A 10,000-nucleotide genomic window follows, 5' to 3' on the forward strand; every position below is an offset into this window, starting at 1 on the left:
ACAGTGTTTTTTTTCTGGACTGAAACAAGACAACACATATTCCCATTCATGAACATTATTGTCCTCCACAGATTAAGAATGCGTTAGAACTTAAAAACATAGTATTGATGTCATTCATCATGTTCTATATAATCCAGTTTTTGCTATTTTTGGTTCTAGCATTTCCATTGACTGTGTTCTTAAGGACTTATTAATCGAAAGGCTGTCTTTTCCTTGTTTCATTAACAACTGGAGTTCCCTCATACTATCTTTTTGTGGTTCAAATTATACCAAATGATGGTGCCCCCTGTGTGCACTATTTACCTCCCCCATCTGGAAGATATCACTATAGGGTAAGCAGAGTTGTCAGTTGCTAATTATTGCTCAAAGGAATGTTTCATGTATCATTTAATTTTTCCTTTGTACAAACCTACTACAAGCCCTAACTGTGCATATGGGGAACAACAAGCTGGTAAACCTGGTATACCCTCAGGTCAGTTACAAAAATATGGAGATTTTAGTGCAGGTAACAGGCCTCCTCTGAGGATTAATTCTACAGTCACGCTGTAGAATATTCATATACCACATTCCACTGCAGATCACTCCTAACTGGCTTTGTCTTTCCAGTGCAGGCCAGAAATATAGAAACAGAAAATTTGAGTTATGGTACATAATGTGGGATGGAGTAGAAATTTGAATTTATAAGATGCTATTGTGTAGGCGATAGAAGCCTGGCATGGTGGGGTGTGTATTCTTTACAAACTTATTAAATGGCTGTCTTTCAAATCTAATAAAGTTTTGACAGCAGCAACTGCTCCACAGTCCTTGCCAATTGTTAAAGACAGAAAAGAGGTTTCTTAATCACATTGCACCTGGCCTGGAAATACAAGTATCTCTATAATTATACACAATCATGGGTGTTGGTTGATGTCACAGTACATTTTAGTCCATTCTGGTTTAAGGGACCAACTGCTTACAGTAACTTACCTCCATATCTTCGAGTCCTCCAGGTTCTAGCTTACATAACAGAATCTTCAAGGTCAGTCAGTAGTTTGTGTTCTGAGAAGGGAGTGGTATCGTATACATGCATTTACATTAGGCCTCTTATGCTTTAGCGCCACATTGCTTTTTGTACGTGAACTATTGGCAGGTTTTTTTTTTTTTCTTGTTTCCTTTCTCTGTTTTCTGATTGCCTGGTAGTCTTTATCCACCATGCTTAATAAGCTTCTCACCAGAGGCCACTGGAAATGAAAAGGTTTCAGCTTTCCTAAAGGGCATATTTACTAATTACTGATTTGTTATATGTCTGATTTAAAGTTTGGTGAACAACGATACTTCTTTTTTTATTTTTATTTTAGAGACCCCTCGGGTGATTTCATTTATAATTTCTTTCTGCTTAGTTTTTCTTTAGTTTATTTTTATTGTGGTTTGGATTTTTCTCTTACTATAAAGCAGTATAAAGCTATATGTCTGATGCCTCTTTCTTAGCTTCCACGTTGATTTGTAGCAAAACTTAGTCCTTCTTACAAATTTCATGTCAGTCTCTTACTATTTTCATATGTCTGTGTCTCTGTGTGTCTGTTATTTGCTATTATAATTATAAAAAAAATAGAAAAAAGTTGTTAAAATCTGTAATGCTGAATATGTCGGAAAGTATCACACTCTAAAAAAAAAAAAGGAGGGGGTAGAGAGAAAGGCATCCTCATGCTGTGCGTTTGTAGCTGACATGCTGTGTTGGCTTATCATTAAACTGCACAATGCGTTAGCACCTTTATGCTTAATAAAACAGAGACAATAAAGAGCAGATTAGATAATTACAATAAAAATAAACAATGAAAACTGCTGTCTGAATCAATTTGTTTTGTTCACCTCTGTTGACACTTTTCATATGGCACATTTGTTATTGCAACAGATAAACTATAAGGTCAGAGAGATGGCATAATACAATATTCTGCTTATGAATGTTGCTATAAGATATTTGCAGGGGACGTAATACTGTTCAAGTTAAGAACAGCGGGATTCTGACCCGAAATTCATGCAACATATTATCCCTAGCAGATAATTAAATTTAACAATATTCGCCTGTAATACTCCTGGAAATACCTTACTGAATAAATTAGATTTCATTTTCTTTGTAATAATGTGGCCTCTTTTCATCAGTCCCAGCAGATGAGTTTTCAGCTGACTCTTGAATGGAATTAGCGTACCTTGATAAATGGTATAATACAACATAAATAGTTCTTAAGAGTTGGTTCTAAGTCTTAACTGTAAAGTATTATATATTCCCTGGTTACCTGACTTAATTGCAAAATTTTGTCCTTGTGCATTGAACACACTTCACAGCTCATTAAACAATAAACTGAAGTAGCCAGTGCAAACATGCTTCTAATAGAGCATTTGAATGTTGCACAGATGGCTTCATTTTATGTATCTGGAGGGATAAATGTCCATTTAAAAGGAAAACTGTTTATTAGAAAGGTGACATCCTACTTGTATCATTTTTGGAATATCTACAAGATACTGGAGAACTACATTTTTAACGTAAATGGTTGCTGCAAGAGTTCACTCTTATAAACTGCTCTGAAAGTGATATAACTAATACTCAATCAAGGTGTCTCCCAAATAGTTTGCCCTTTCTTGGAAAATAGTGTCTAGATGTAAGCATTTGCATTTCATTTTGTGTTGTAATGTTCATTGACAAATGTGCTGGCATACATATTTAAGTACTGAAGCATTTTGGGAAAGTAGTATTGGTCAAATCCTAATAGCAGGTTATTTCTGTAATGTCAAAAAGAAAGAAGTGCAAGGGGTGGGTTACTGACATACCACTAATTTTAAAGTGAACTTAAACAATATGCTGTAGAATAACATGATGAGTATAGTATTTCAGCAATCCTGATTGGATGAGAGGAGACAGACACCTCATGTAAAGTTACAGCATCAGTATTTATACAAGAATTACAGAGTACCCTCAGTCCCTCAAAGAAGAAAGAATAAGAAAGATTTGAATCTGCTTTTATCTGTCTACATGCATGTGCATATATGTAGGGGAGTGTACATAAGTAGGTATAAGTGCGTCTACATGTTCATGCATGTGCGCATGTGTGTCATGGGTGTATCTCTCTGAATATTATGTGTATACATACAAACACACACAGATATACATATATATATATGACATCCTATTTAAAGTTGTCTAATGTGAAAAAACTTGATATAAAAAAGCAGTCATAAAAGATTTAAAACACACAATATCCAGAGTGAAGTGTATATGCCCTTTCCTCACTGTAGTGCAAAACCCAACAGAAACTTATGTTCTGGTGATAACATGTCACTTAGTATAACTAAATTCAAAAATACAGCAGAAGACTCGTATTCCAGCTGTATCTTGCTGATGTGGAATTCTATTCCTCCCTGTTTAAGACGAATTATGAACTTACAATCTTTTAAGTGTGAACTGAAGCAAGACCTTGTAATACTTTGGCTGTGATGTTTACCACCCATGGCTAACAGCAATCTATCTGAACCTGTTCACACCTCTATCTCCACTACAACTTAATTTTGATATCTAATGTAACCTTCACTTGTAACTAATCTACTAATATACTCCATATCTCTTATCTCAGCTACCTCAATGCAGTACTTAAACTCATTTGCATTAACATCTTAAAATCTGCCTCCTCTAAGTAACCATTGCAAATTACCTGTTGTATCTTTCCCACATAGGTGATAATCCCTGACCAAGGCTAGCTTACTGTTCTGATTCTATTACAGGAACCTCCTGAACTATTCTAAATATAGGATGCACAAATAATTTACCATTTCCTATGGCAAAGTATTACCCAAGAACAAACTCATGTATAATATCAGATTGCATCTCCCTTTTTGTATTATATGATATTATTCTACACTATTTTTGTACTTGTGTATATTATTGTTATATTCCTGTTTGTGTTCCTACTTTGTTTCCCATGTTGTCATTGCATTATATTATCTACTGTACTTGTTGTTAATGTAATTAATCAATTAAATTTTGTGTCAGACTTTTCTCTTTGGGCATCTGCTGAAAAGGGGTTTCCATGCCTTGTTGGACAAATGAAGTAAATAAATAAATGTTTTTTGGAGTTAGTGTATTTAATTAGCAAGGGGTGTGGGAGCTTGCTCCCTGTAAAAGAAATATTATACTTACACGCGCACACACACACACACACACACACACACACACACACACACACACACATATACACACACACACACACACACACACACACACACACACACACACACACACACACACACACACATATATATATATATATTCCATCTACTGACTTAATTCTAATCTTATTATCAAATTAATTGAACTGCTTATTTGCAATTGAACTGTTTCTAAATGAAAAGTTAATTTTGTGCTGTATCTACAACTTTGTTACTGTTTTTCCCCCCAGAAATTTAGATTGGTTCAAACATATATTTCTTTAGGATTCTGAGTACATTATCAATCAATATATTTTAATTAGACAAAATGCCTTTAATTGTAATCAAAACGCTACAGCCTTAAATTTTTATTTCAAAATTATTGAAAGTAACAGTTGGCTTTACTCTGTGAAAAGGCAGCATAAAATCTAACTAAAAACACCAGCCTTTTGGCTGGCTTTGCCTTTTGTAGACAACAAATCAGTTATTCTTACTTCAGTTCATGGTTCCTTTGGACTGCCTTCCAATGTCAGCAAAATTTGTTATATCTCACAAGTGTTCTTCATACAGCAGATATATTTACTCTTGTTTGAATCTGTTATGGTTTTCTTCATAATTACAGCAAAACCAGCAGTTTCTTCCATAGTCTCTTTTGTTTTCTTCTGAGCAGCTTTGAGACACAGAGATCACATTTAGCTTTTGACCCACTTAACTTCATTCTTAAATTTCACAGTAAGGTCCCTCTGTGTATAACTCAGTTCTTTAATTTTAACATTATCAATATGGGTTGGATAGCCATGTACTCTTTTGATATGATTGGAAAGATAACCCCTTTTAGCTAGAGTCAAACTCAGTCTCTAAATTACACCTCATTTTCTGAAGCACAAATGAAAGGATGCCATCACCTGGCACCTCCTCAGCCCAGTTGAAGGGGGTGTGACTGTGTTAATGGGCAGTTCCAGGTGGCCAATCCAGTTTGAATGATTTCTCAAATCCATATTGCTTGACTGCTTTTTCTTGACCTCCAGTCCAATAACTCATTCAAGTCTCTCTCTTGTATGCAGACAACCTGTGGTAATGCCCAAATGTAACACTTGCTCACCCATTTATGTGACAGTCTTAGTTCCCATGAACAGAGCTGTGCCTCAGATTGTAACAGTTACACTTTTCTTTCCTCTTCCCCCACATATTACCTCTGTGCATATTTAAGCACTTGTAAATATCAGAGATTATCTCTACTACTATAGTATGTATAGACAGAAGTACTTTAGGTACATTACTTTTCATCTTACACAAAAGTTGCACAATCACAGGTAAACCATACTATCGGGTAATGCATATAATTTATCTTCTAGGTATTGCTTTGCATATGGTGCACTCTTTACAGAGATCTTCCACAGTTGTAGGTATCCCCTGAAATGTTCCTTTACCACTGCCACATTCGTTAGAGTACATTATGTGATATTTTGTAGTTAAGCATTCAGGTTGATAACATCTATAATATTTTAGTCCACTCAGTCTATCAAGCGACCTCTTCTTTGGAACAGGGTACTGTGTAATGTCATTATGCAATTGATATTTGTCCATATCTAAAATTAAAGACTCACAGCTTTGACTTGGAATACTCTTCTGGTTGCCCTTCTCTGGTACATCAGACGATGACCCCATTGTCATCACATGTCCTTCAGTTAGGGTTCCTCAGGATATCTGTATGGATTTCCTCGACCTCAAGCATTTCAAGCCTGACACTGCCATAGTACGAAACATCTTCTTCTGCACAGCATTGGAAATCAATCATGGGGTACCACAAGACTATTTCTTCATCTTAGTTTGCTTGTTCGATTTTCATCTCTTATCCTTACCTCCTTTATTTCCCCACAGGGCCTTTGATTATTCTTAGTGCATCACGATAACACCTTTCTCGTTCTTCATCTTTTTACAAACCACCAACAGATGATACAGCTGCATGATGTTCTCTTCCTTTACTTCTACTTTCAGTCCACTAGCTTGATTAATGCTACTTTCTCCATCTTAAAGGCACTGCTTTATTTGAGTATACAATAACAACATGTATTCCTGCTATGTAACGGTGGCCCCCAACTCTTGATTATTCTTTTGCATTTCTTTCATTCACTTGCAAATGCACTTCTTTCATTTGCAGGTACTTTATTTGTTCCAGTAAGATCTTGTGATGCCTTGTGATCAGCTCCAATGATAATTTAGACAGGAAATAATACATTTTATTCATCAGCTAACTCCTCTTACAGTAGACTCAAGGCTCTGTAGTTTTCCTACTTAATTCCTTAATTGCGAATGCTTTTCTCAGCAGGTAAATCAACAAACAAATTCCCATCCCTGTGGCTTCTGACTTGAATTTTAATTTTATTCAGCTGATTGTTTGCTCATCACATGAAGTTTAGAAATGTCTTGATCTGAGTTATCTTGCATACAATGTGCATCACACACCCTCTATATTACACTTTTAATGACTCCAGTGCATGATTTTCCTGTGTCTAGGATATCAGAAATTGTCTTTGTAGTGGAATAAATTAAGACTGACATTTTCTGATATTTCCATCTGTATTGTTTCTGTCTAGAAGACAGCTTTGCATTTATATTTTCCAGCTTATACTTCTGTCTCTCTCACTGACCTATTCATCCTCTTCAGCTGCTGTATGATTGGCTATGATTTCTGCTTTTTTGCATGGTGACACAGTTTCCATGGTATCTGTCTGTTTTGTACTATTGCCATTTTTTATAAGCTGTACCTCAGTTATTAAAGCACTTACAACTCTGGGCTGTAATACGGTGTAACAATTACAGTTTTTTTTAAGTCTTGTTCTCTTTGCTCATTGGTTATTTACATGCAGCTATCACCTGGTTCTTCTCAGCAGACCTTACAAAAGATACAAATAGTATTTTTACTTTAGTTTCGACTTCATAATTGGACTGAATTCTATATTAAGTACATCTGAGGCAAAATTAACACTGCATGTTTTACTTAAGTCTGGTCCTGCAACTTTAGGTCCTACATTTGTTTAGGCTACATTGACACAAGGTTCACTAGTCTGCACTATAACAAAGTTATGTTTAGCTATCTTTATGGCATTTAGTCCATGAATTTCTCCAGTATTTTAATCTACTTTTTCTTTCTATTAAACTCTTTAACAGAGGTTCCATTTCTGTGTTGGTTTTATAATGAGTTTCCCATAATGCAGCATTTCTGTTAAGTTCCCTTTATTTATTAAGTGTACTGTTCATTATCGGGGTTAGCATTTCTTCTTTTCGTTTTAAAGTCTGACTTGTTTGCAAGGAATGAGAAGATGGTGTTTGTTCATATTACTTTACTGTTTAATTCCTGCTAACAGGAGTTTTCCAAATTCAACAATTACTAGTAAACTTTGTCCTGACCTTTATGTATAGCCTCAATATTTTTACACTTACTGGATAGTAAATTAACAGGATCATACTGTTTAGTCAACTTCAATATAATTTTGTTTTTACTTCCTGGAATACAGTAACATAGCTTTCATTACTTAACATTCTTTTACATTTTTTCCCCAGTCCAGTTTGTGCAAATTGCATTTAATTCACTTTTTGTGCATCTCTATCCTTAATTATATATGGCTTTTTCATGTTCTTTATCAGTGAGTGTCAAATGTTTGCTTTCATTTAGATGTTCAGATTTCATTTATTATGTAAGCTGCACCGAAGCATTTCAATTTTACCTCACGGAACAGCAATAACTTTTGGATAGTTATGATTTCTGCATTCACTCTCTTTGATTTCTGATTTTTGCAACTCACTTTCAGTTTACCCATTCGGACATTGCCTTTAAGTCAAGGACATTGTAGTCAAACCTTTGTACATCTTGTAATATATCTTCTTTATCAGTTTGTAAATACCAAATATCAGCTTAGGTGTGAACCTAGAATCTCTTCTGTCTTTCATTTTACTCCATTCACTATGTTCCCTAAAGCTACTATTTTGTTGCCTTTGTTTGGAACAACCATTTTCCATTTTCTTTTGGTATAAAAGAGTGAACTTTAAATAGTTGCTCACATTGCCTTTATAACTGTTTTTCTACAGCTACATTTTCTACATCTTTATTTTCTTACCTTCTGATTTTAGAGAAGCACAAATTTGCTGACATTGTTGGATTTTTGCTAGTGCCACACACATTTCCTTCATTGACTTCTTATTCATATGTGTAGTATCCAAAATAATACTTTTGTTTCATTAAGAAAATTCAGACTATTTATTTGAAAAATCTAGAATTTTCTTTATCTGATTTACTTTGATAGCTTTTCTGCTGCTTGAGCCTAGTCATTAACTCTGCGTGCTCATCTTGAAAACAAGCACAGCACTCAGAAGTTGCATTATATCATTTTTGGATTAGTTTCCCCATAGAACCATTGTATTGTTATTTTCAGAAATAATTTGTTCCAATTTATAGTGTAGCTATAAGCACATCCTGTTCACATTGGCTGCCACAAAGTTTCAGCACCCACTGAAAAAGTGTTTCAATTCATTTTCCCTTGAGATTTGTTTAGTAATGTATGGTACTTACGTATTATTGCGACCAGATTTTCACAGTTGCGAATTTCGCATACTTCAATAGAAAGAAGCCCACAAAATGCTGTGAGGTGGTATTTTGAGTCTTTTTTGCTAAGGAATAAGTTTAATTTCACTTCAGGAAGCCAAACAATTCAGAAAACACTATTTCCGTCTTGACGTGCATTACACATGCACACTTGAATTGTTATGACCGCTAGCTTACTGACCAACGGCTTTTTTTTCAGTGTGTGGAAGGAGAATTCCTCATGGAAGGAGCGCGCATACACAGGGACTAAGCTTCAGTCTCATTTTTTTATTTTTTAAAGGTACAAACTTTTTTTTTTTATTTTTGTTCAGGTACAAATGAACATGGTGCTACATGCCACAAATGACAAAAAGAAGCGCATTTAGGCAGTAGGATGTTTTTCAGTGCTGTTCTTACTAGGGTTAATCAGGAAGTGATTTTCACTTTAACTTTCATAATTTCTAAAGAATGGGCAGTGCTTCCCAAACAGGGGCACTTTCTTACCAGCTGGAGTGAAAATCTTCATACATAAAGGAAGCACTCCTCCTTGCGAGATGTAACTTTTGCTAGGGTGACAGGGTGTATTGCATGACTCGCTTTCCTTTTGCTGACATCGTGGTGAGAACTGCAGTTCTTACAAGGTGGTGCGCCACTGTTGAGTTTCAGAAAGTATGAGGTGTGTCACACAAAAGTTTCACACTTAGTCCTCTTCCTGGTTCATACCCACTGCAACAGAGTAATGCTTACTTCTTCACAGACCCCTTATTATGTTAAGCAATCTGTTTCAAAACACACATGCCAAATTATGGCAGTGCTAAAATCTGCTTGCGATAATACGTAAGTACCCCCAAATACTAGTGTTGAAAACAGACTTTTTATCATTCACCCTTGTTCACTTGCTTGATTTTGATTGGAGAGACAATCCACTTTGCTTTCCTTATCCATTATACTTACAACTTTAAAACAGGTTTTGTTATCTTTGCATATTCTTTCAGTAGATTTACAGTGCTAAATTGTCTTCTGGTAAATGACCGTCTCACCGACACAAGACATTCTCTGTCTTATTTAGTAAAAGGTAATCTCAAAGTTGCTGAGCGTGATGCCTAGTATGCCTTTGAAGAGCAGTCCAATCAACTGTTTCAGAGGGGCATGTAAGATTTCATCTGGCTAGCAAGCAATTAATATCTGAATTGTCTTGTTAAGTGCCAGCACAAAGCATTGTGAAGTTTTCAGTCTTCTGTC

This window comes from Protopterus annectens, chromosome 3.part1 (assembly GCF_019279795.1).
Source record: "Protopterus annectens isolate FY-2018-M chromosome 3.part1, PAN1.0, whole genome shotgun sequence".
In the NCBI taxonomy this organism is placed as follows: Eukaryota; Metazoa; Chordata; order Ceratodontiformes; family Protopteridae; genus Protopterus; species Protopterus annectens.